Source organism: Notechis scutatus, chromosome 1 (assembly GCF_049901735.1).
Source record: "Notechis scutatus isolate UNSWTSFEM ecotype Mainland chromosome 1, rNotScu1.2, whole genome shotgun sequence".
NCBI classification, from domain to species: Eukaryota; Metazoa; Chordata; class Lepidosauria; order Squamata; family Elapidae; genus Notechis; species Notechis scutatus.
Window position 1 is genome coordinate 275,706,906 of NC_142009.1, and position 8,870 is coordinate 275,715,775.

The following is an 8,870-nucleotide window of genomic DNA, read 5'->3' on the forward strand; positions in this document are numbered from 1 at the left end:
GGCTTCTGGTAGCGGAGAACGACTCAAGGCGTCAGCGTGGGGAATGGCTTTCCCCGGGCGGTGTTGCAGTTGATAATCGTATGCGGCTAGAAACTCTGACCAACGTGTCATTCTTGGTGATAAGATGTGGGGAGTTGGTTTGTCTCCCGCTAAAATGCCAAGTAATGGTTTGTGATCGGTGATTATGGCAAAAGGTCTTCCGTATACATATTCATGGAAACGCTTGATAGCAGACACAATAGCGAGAGCCTCTTTATCGAGTTGGCTATAGTTTCTTTCAGTCTTTGATAAAGTCCTTGAAAAAAAAGCAATAGGTGCCTCATTTCCGTTTGGCAGGACGTGGCTCAAAATAGCTCCCACCCCAAATGGTGAGGCGTCGCAGGTGACAGTTAAAGGCAAAGTCTCATTATACTGCTCAGTACAGCGTCTGAAGTTAAGAGATCTTTTACTTGCTGGAATGCTCCTTCTTCCCGATGTCCCCAGACCCAGGAAGCCTTCTTGTCGAGTAGTCTGTGTAGGGGCTCAGCTATTGTCGCCTAGCTTCTCGGTGAACATGTCCTGGAACTCCTGGATGAGGCCCGCTTCCCAGTCATTGCTTCGGTCTGGTGGATGCCAGCTAGTTCAATTCCCAGTGGGGTGAACCACTGCAAACCCAACAAGCTGGGCCGGTCTCGATCGATGATGGTAAGAGGTAGAGTTGCAGTGTGGTCTTTGAAGGACACTTGGACGTGGCTGGACCCGACAATGGGAATTCTGTTTCCTTGGTAGTCCTTTAATATGATTTTTTGAGTGCTGAGGTCCTGGCGACGGATGTCAGGGATCAGCTGTTTGAAGGTTTTCCAGGAGACCATTGATAGGGACAATCCTGAGTCGACTTCCATTACACACGGGCGATTCTCAATGGTGACCTTCACTCGGATCTTTCTCGCATCCAGGGATGAGGCGTGGCCGATGGTAATGGTTTGATGCGCCTCTTCTCGTCTAGCTGACGTAGCAGGTGCTTGATTTCTGTAGTGGTTGTGGTTCCATTGGTGGCTCAGGCGGTCCCGATTTACAGGTGGGCTACCTGTTGTCTGGTGGAAGTTGCTTTCTCTTCGGATTGGACTAGACCCTCGCTTGCTTCTGCAGACCTTTGCGATGTGGCCCCGCTTCCCACAGGAACGGCAGAGTTCGTCGAGGAATTTGCAGTCAGATCGCGGGTGATTGGCTCCGCAACCTGCGCATTGACGTGAAGGTTTCTGGCTCCGCTGGTCTCGCTGGTCGTGCTCTGACCTGAGTTGGTTGACCTCCTCTTCCTCGCTATCAGACGAGGATTCGAGGTCTTCGTGATGAGCAGTTGTTGTGTGCCTCTCGGAGAAAGGTGTAGTATCACTGGCGAGTTGGCGGTGCGGTGCGTTTGTGCGGCGCATTCGAGCGGCTGACTTCCTGGTTGCTTCTGCTGCAGTAGCATCGGCGATGACATCTGCGAGGGCGATGTCCCCTTTAGCCATGATTTTGCTCTGGGTCGTGGGGTCTCTTAGACCCAGAACAATTCGATCCCTCATGGCTTCCTCGAGGTTTGCGAAGCCACAGAGTCCCCCTAGGTTCCTCAGGTCAGCGATGAAGTTCCCAACACTTTCGCTCTCCTGTTGGTCCCTCTGGTAAAACTTGTGTCTCCGGATGAGTGTTGGCACCGCGGGTGCATAATGGGCCCGAAGGATAGGCGCGAGGTTATCCCAATCCATTGTCTTGACTTCCGCTGGTTTTGCAAGTGCCTTAGCCATTTTAAAAACGGCAGGCCCGCAATGGGTTAGGAATACAACTCGTTTCTTGCCAGGCGTAGCATCTTTTAGATTGTTGGTCTCCAGGAACATCTGGAACCTGTCCATATACGAGTCCCAGTCTTCGTTAGCCGGGTCAAATGGAGCGGGTGGTATAGCGCCGCTGGTCATTCTGCCGCTGTTGGTGCGCTCTTAGCCACGTGCTCTGTTTGGTGCTTCAGCGAGTGCTCAGTCAGCTCTATCGTCTCCGCATCCCACCTTCGTTGCCAGTGTTAGCTCTGGAAGAGTGGGCGCAAGGAACGGAGACGAGACATCGAATAGTGACTCAACTCTTTAATAGTGACTTCAGAACAGAGCAAATTGCTAAGGCAGCAGCAGCTCTTTTATAGAGCTGGCTGCTGTCACAACAACCAATGATTTGAGTTTATCGCTCTAAAAAGCGTCCAATCGGAGGTGACCCGCTGCCAGCCAATCAGATCAGTCAGAAATGACCAATCACGATTCGCTATTCGCGGGTCAATCAGAAGTGCAGGATTACAAGCCTGCTGTGGAAGTAAAACTATTAGGATTTTAAACGAACGCGTTTGCTTAGTTCGTAACACTACTATCTCTTTTCTCAATATAATTCAACAACACAACATAAAAGTTTATTACCTCCAACAAAATGAGTAACTCAACCTCCCAATGTTCCATATTTCAATGAAGTCCTGAAGTAGCTCTGCCTCCGATATTTATATGTTAAGATAATATAGAGTAGCAATATATTTATTTAACATTTATGATGTTAAATATATTTAACATTTATGAATGAAAGTTCGTGAAACAGACAGCATGAGAATGTGAGTTTTGACTTTTCTGTCTAAAAGCAATTAAAGTCTGAAATTTCAAATCTTCAACCTTTAATGCTTGCCTGAATTGCCCAATACTTCCTATGATGATGGTCAAAGTACTTTACATACCCCTTCCATCTTTATGTTTTTTAGAAAAAACAATTCTGCCCTTCTATTCCCTAGAATATACTTGAAATAACAGTCTATGATGAAGACAGCCCATTCAATGATGAGGAACTGTGTAGAGTTACATTTGATATAGCAAATCTTCAGCTTGAAGAAAGAGTTTGCAAGCATTTTGAATTGAACAAAGAGGTGAGAAATGTGATTACATACTCAGAATAGGTGGGGTACAGTACCAATGAATATAAGTTTTCTGAAATGTGGCTTATATTTAATTGTTCATTGCACTGCATTATTTCACTTTTATTCACTATTGCCTTTGACTGGCTCTTACACAGAGTAATTGTCCAAAAGTTGTTTCCTTTAGAAACATACACCTAAAATAATTGTTATTGGCCAATTATATCCTTATTTCACAGTAATAATTTGAAGCAGATGTAGAATCTCCACAATTCTTGTAATAGAACACATACAAAGAAATGTGGCAAATGTGGTCCATTGACTTCTTATAAAAAACAGTCCAATTTGGAAATATCTGGTTTTAAAAACATTCTATTTCTCTCAGAATAGACCAAATTGAGCATTTTCACAGAGGTAGATTACCCACAATAGAAAATAATACTCTAATGGGTATTCAGACTGTTTCACCATAAAAATACTGATTAACTACATGTTGTCCTCAAATATGCAAACATTTGGTTTTGAACAACACAAATAACAGAGATGAGATACTATAATGATGAAGTTGCTGTCAGAAATTGAAGTCTTATCAATTCCACTAAGCATTTGAAGAAGCTAATATTTCGAACATTTGATTTCAATTTTAGAAAAATGAACTGCTAGAAGTGGAATTCTATTTGGAACATATGTGAGTAAAAGTTGAGCAAATATTGTTATTATTATATTATATTATATTATTGAGTTACTAGATAAAATTATTAGCTTTAATACCATACAGTATGAATTATAGTCCATTTTATTGCATTTGCAAATGTCTTAGTATAATTCTTTTTTTTTTTCCAAAATGGCAAAATCTTTCCCACGCTGTAATTTTTATATCTCAGCTATAGAAGCAGAAACTAGACAGAGTTAATCTTACTTTTGGATCATTCATAGGAGTGGGGGACAGAAAAATCAAAATGGAAGCCACTATTTCATGAATAAAGCTGGACTCCATTTTACATGCATTGTACATAAATGGGGTAGAGCTTCAACTAGGTTTTCTTTCTTTCTTTCTTTCTTTTTTTGACGCAGCCTTCCTTCAAACAGAACTTCATTTTAAATGTGTGCCGGTGTGTCCACAGGGAAAAAAATGGAAATAAAGGTTAGAGAGCTGTACAATGTCACAATTATTAGTATATTGCCCCCAATAAGCTGGGTCTTCATTTTACCAACCTGGGAAGGATGGAAAGCTGAGTCAACTTTGAGCCTCAACAGGATTGAATTCTAGGCTGTGGGCAGAGTTAGCCTGCAATACTGCATTCTAACCACTGGGCAGAGTTAGCCTGCAATACTGCATTCTAACCACTGCACCATCAGGGCTACTAATGATAATATTTTGCTTAGCTGTTAGTTATTTTTAAGCAATTTTTATTTTTTGCTTTATGTTCACTGTATTTTATATCACACTGATCAAATTTTAATATTGGATTAATACTGTCTAGAGCTAATGAATATTAAATGTTATAGATAAATGTTTTAAATATTTGACTAATATGTTTAGAATCTGGAAATGATTCTAAATATTCAGAAAAAAACATTTTAGCAGGCGAGCAAGAATTGAGTAAAAACCAATTATAAATTTTCTCACTTTTTTTTTATCCTCTAGATCAGATATTCCAGAAAACCTTATAAGTAATGGAGTACTCTTGGTATGTTTGTTGCTTTTGTACTTATAATTTTGGTAGCCTGGGAAGATGCATGTGTAAAATGGTTCAAACTGGAAACTTCTCAAACTCTGAACATTTCAGTTACACTTGAAAAAGATGTTTCAAGCTTGCAATGAGAAGCTTTGATCATTCTGAAATGAAACTGCTTTGTTTGAAACAAACAGGGCTTTTTAAAGTTTGGAATACTTCAAGAAAGACTGGAATAATGCATTTTGAAATAGAAACATTTATTTTGCACTTGAAATGTTTTGCATAACTCCAGATGCTACTCTGGAGGATAGGATATTTTGAATAAATTAATGCATGAATTGCTTAATAAAATACGACTCTGATACAATGACTCTTAAAGTCATTCTGAATATATTCCTTCTCCTTGCTATAATGCAACCATTCCCAATCTATTGGAGTGTCCAGTTTTAGATTTCATATTTCTCCAGCACCAAGAACTTTGATCATGTCTGCTGATGATTGTGGAATTTTTATTATGATGAAACGTGCTGATAAATAGTTCGACTTTTTCTGTCATTTGATTTTTTTTAATTTTCTTTTAATCTTTAGTTTCCAATTTTGAAAGCTTCTTCCAGTGTTAATTGATTGCCATTTAGTGCACAGCATAGTTTTGATGCAATAGATAATTTCGCTAGGAGGAGAAAAGGGCAATTTTAATACTTTATAACAATTGGATCCTACACAGCCACTCAGAAACTATTGTAAGAAGCTATAGGAAAATGTAGCAATCTGTTGAAAACAGCTTTTTTTGATTTTCTGTTAGTGGAAATATCGAAGGCTCAAAAACCTTTGTGTGAATGGAATAACATATTTCCATTCAACCAGATGTCAGTGAAGAGGGAGAGTATATATTTACACAATTTTTTTTCCATCCACCAAAGTATCCACCAAAGTATCCATCCACCAAAGTGGATTTAATGCATGAAATTAATTTAAACAACACACAAAATTATTTTTGTAGTAATCTTTAAAAGCAGTTTTTGAAAAGGGGAATAGGATAAAGCAGTTTAACTACCATTATGTCATATTACTACCAAAGAAAGGCTGTCAATCATTTGTCTTGATCATGAAATGTAAATTAATAACTAGTAATAATCATACCCTGTTTTCAACTTTTGAATAATTGGAGGTATGTATAATTGTCTTTTCCCTTGTAGTCTCGAGAACTCTGCTGCCTAAAAGTAGAGGTGAATCACAGAGGAAGAAAGAAAAAAAGAAAAAGTAAGATTTCTATTAGGATATATTGTATTTTTCTTCATTGGCTATAATATAGGTGTGAAACTATTTTAGAATAATAAAAGATGATATATCCAAAGGCATGCCAATTTCATGAGAAACATAGATATATGTTTCATGTGTTGAAAGAAATATCCTTCTGGGTTCAGTTCCAAGTGGGGAAAAAGACACTGGAAACATGGAGGCTGCTTGGAAGGTTTAATGGTGGACAGGACCACATGGCCTGGAGCTCCAGAGAAGGGTGATCACATGCTTCAAGGTGAGAAGAGATCAAGAAAAAGGGGCTGAGATGCTGAGAGTGCCTGGGTTTTATACCCTCTGTTGGGTTTGAATTGGAGCTTGTATTCTAATTGATTGTCAGATTCCCAGGGGCAACTCTGTAGGCTGTCCTGAGTTCCAGGCTTGGTCTAGCCTTGCTGGGTGATTATGCCCTTAAAAGGGCTTTTGGCAATTGCTATAGCTTTACCTGGAGTTACTTGTTATATAAAGTATTCTGGCCCAGGCCTTAATGGCCCAACCATGAACAAAGGTGGGGGTGAGATTCTGCTTCTGAGTTTCTACTCTTTTTAGAGGAAATATTCTGCCTTTTTAATATTTCCTAGGCTATTTCAATTTTCTAGGAGAGAGGTGGGTGCTAACTTCCTACACATGAATGGACATCTAATTCCCTACTTCTCTCAAGTGAGTGAGGCCCTGAGACCATAAATCAAAGTTTCTATATCACTCAGAGCACTCTTCTTTAGGGCAACTAATCCTGACAACCAACTCACTTGTGTGCTTATGTGGATATGAAATGAGCATTCCTGTCAGTGCATAATTTCTCATTAACTTGTAAAAAGAGATGAGCAGTTTAGGTGTAATAGTCTTAAACTGTTGATAAGTGAGCTCCAGAGCCCACTTAGCTATGAAGTTTAAGGAGGAGCTTTGAGAAAATCACTCTATCCTGACCTACATTTTGAGGATAAAATGAAATAATGTACTGCGACCCATCCTGGTCATCCTGAAGAAAGGGAAGGGTGAAAATATTATCAATAAATATAGGCTTCTAGCTAGATCATTCTGAAGTTTTGTTTGTGTTTTCTACTTTGCACTCAGAGCAAACCTTTGAATGTACAGTGAGAGGATCTTATGAAGATACACAGAATATTTTATTGGATTCAAGTTCCAGAAATGCCCCACCAAATCACACAACTTTCTACTATGCCAAGTACTGTAATCCCAAATTAGAGGTGCAATTATTGAAGAAACGTTCCATTTGTGTGAGTTTTTGCTGATATCTGGGGACAAATGTACTTCACGCAACTAACTTCCATATTCTGCATTAATAAAGTATAAATGCTACTTTGGATCAAAATTTAAAGACTGCAATAAGTCTATTGCTTAATTAATTCATTAATTGAAATCTTATTTTTCCATTTGCCACTGGACATCATAGGAATTTGATTTTTTTTCTGGAAAAGCTAATCAAGCAGAATGTAAGTAATAGTTAGAAAGGTTATTAAATGGGGGGAAAAGTCACTTAACAACTGTCTCACCTAACAATAGAAATTTTAGGATCAGCTGTGGTTGTACATTAAATACTACCTCTGTTAGAGTTTCTTATTTCTACTTGTTTCTTTCCCATAAAACTCTCCCAGAATTCTGCAGCTGAAAGATGATAGCCATAATCTTAATGCATACCTGTCTAGTCGAAGCCTTTTATCTCTAATTAGAATCAATTATTCCCTCCTTCATAGAAAAGTTGTTGCTTTTCACAATACAGCTATTATTTTTAGCTATTGCATCAAAGCCACTGTTATGGTTAATACTATCTGGAATGTTGTTATTTCAAAAACATGTCTTCTGACTATTTGCTTTTGTTTCTCTTTTAGTGTCCCTCAAATTCCGGGAGAACACTCTCCTTCACTGTGCCTTTGTATCAGATTCCTTTGGGAGAGAGAATAGAAGTAGCAAATGTGAGTCTTTTCTGTGAACAATGCCCATTTTAGTTTTCTATACTGCTTCCCTATGTCCACCAGATAATATAAATATATACAATAATACTCTCAGTGCAAACCTCTCCACATCTTCTAAAAAGTCATTCTGAAAATGTTCCATGAGTTTATTCTCCTACCCAAGCAAGCCCAGGATTCCAGTAGTGGTATCTTACTTCTGATGAGATAACAAGGAATTTTCTATCCAGCCATTGCCTAGAACACAATATAGTAGAACCTCTGGTCATGAACGCTTCTGACCATGACTAAATCGGGTTCCGACTAAAAAATTTTTTTTTGCAGCCAATTTCCCTTTCCGCGCTGTTTTTTTTTTTTTTGTAAGTGCCAACTTTCCAAAATTAGGTCTGGGTCATGACTAAATAGGGTTGCAACCAAAGTTATGGAACAAATTATGGTCATGTCCAGGGGTTCTATTCTATATGATTTCACTGTTTGAGATTGAGGATCTAGAACAGACACCCTGAGGAATTCAATGGTTCATCAGCATAAGACTGGCTTAAGCTGCTACTGTTAAAAGGAGCATTTTCAAATCTATGTTCCTTTTGCTATTTAAAAACCTTTTTTTCTATATAATTGGGTTAAGCACATGGAACTGCTTTTGTAACATCTAGTGTGCAAATCATATCAGGATACCTAGAAGCAATTGGGGTTGTTGTTGTTTAAAAAAAGCTCACTTTTGAATATACTTGTATTAACACATTTAACATTAAGTTCCAGTTTCCTAGAATTATTAGCGGCTATCTGGTTGGTTTCTTTCCTCTAAAGAGACAATTTGTTTAAGAATACTTGTACAATTTTATGTACAAAATATATCTGACAATGAAATATAGCATGTAAATATAACCTGGATGCAAATTTTATGTTAGATTCAGTAAGAATCTTTTCCTCATTTCAGAAAACCCATTTTGTAAGAAGGTAGATCAGCTAACAACATTATTTTATTCTCTAAGTACTTAATTTGAAAAAAGAAAAGTTCTGTTCCCCTAAGGGTGAAATCTTCATATTTAGTAATATGAGGAGCTTACTAAC

At 38.4% G+C, this 8,870-nt stretch overlaps 1 pseudogene; it reads left to right on the top strand.

Moving 5' to 3' along the window:
* The first annotated feature begins 678 nt into the window (after nt 1-678).
* LOC113414372 (cytosolic phospholipase A2 epsilon-like) overlaps nt 679-8,870 on the top strand; it is a 21,562-nt pseudogene continuing 13,370 nt past the window's right edge.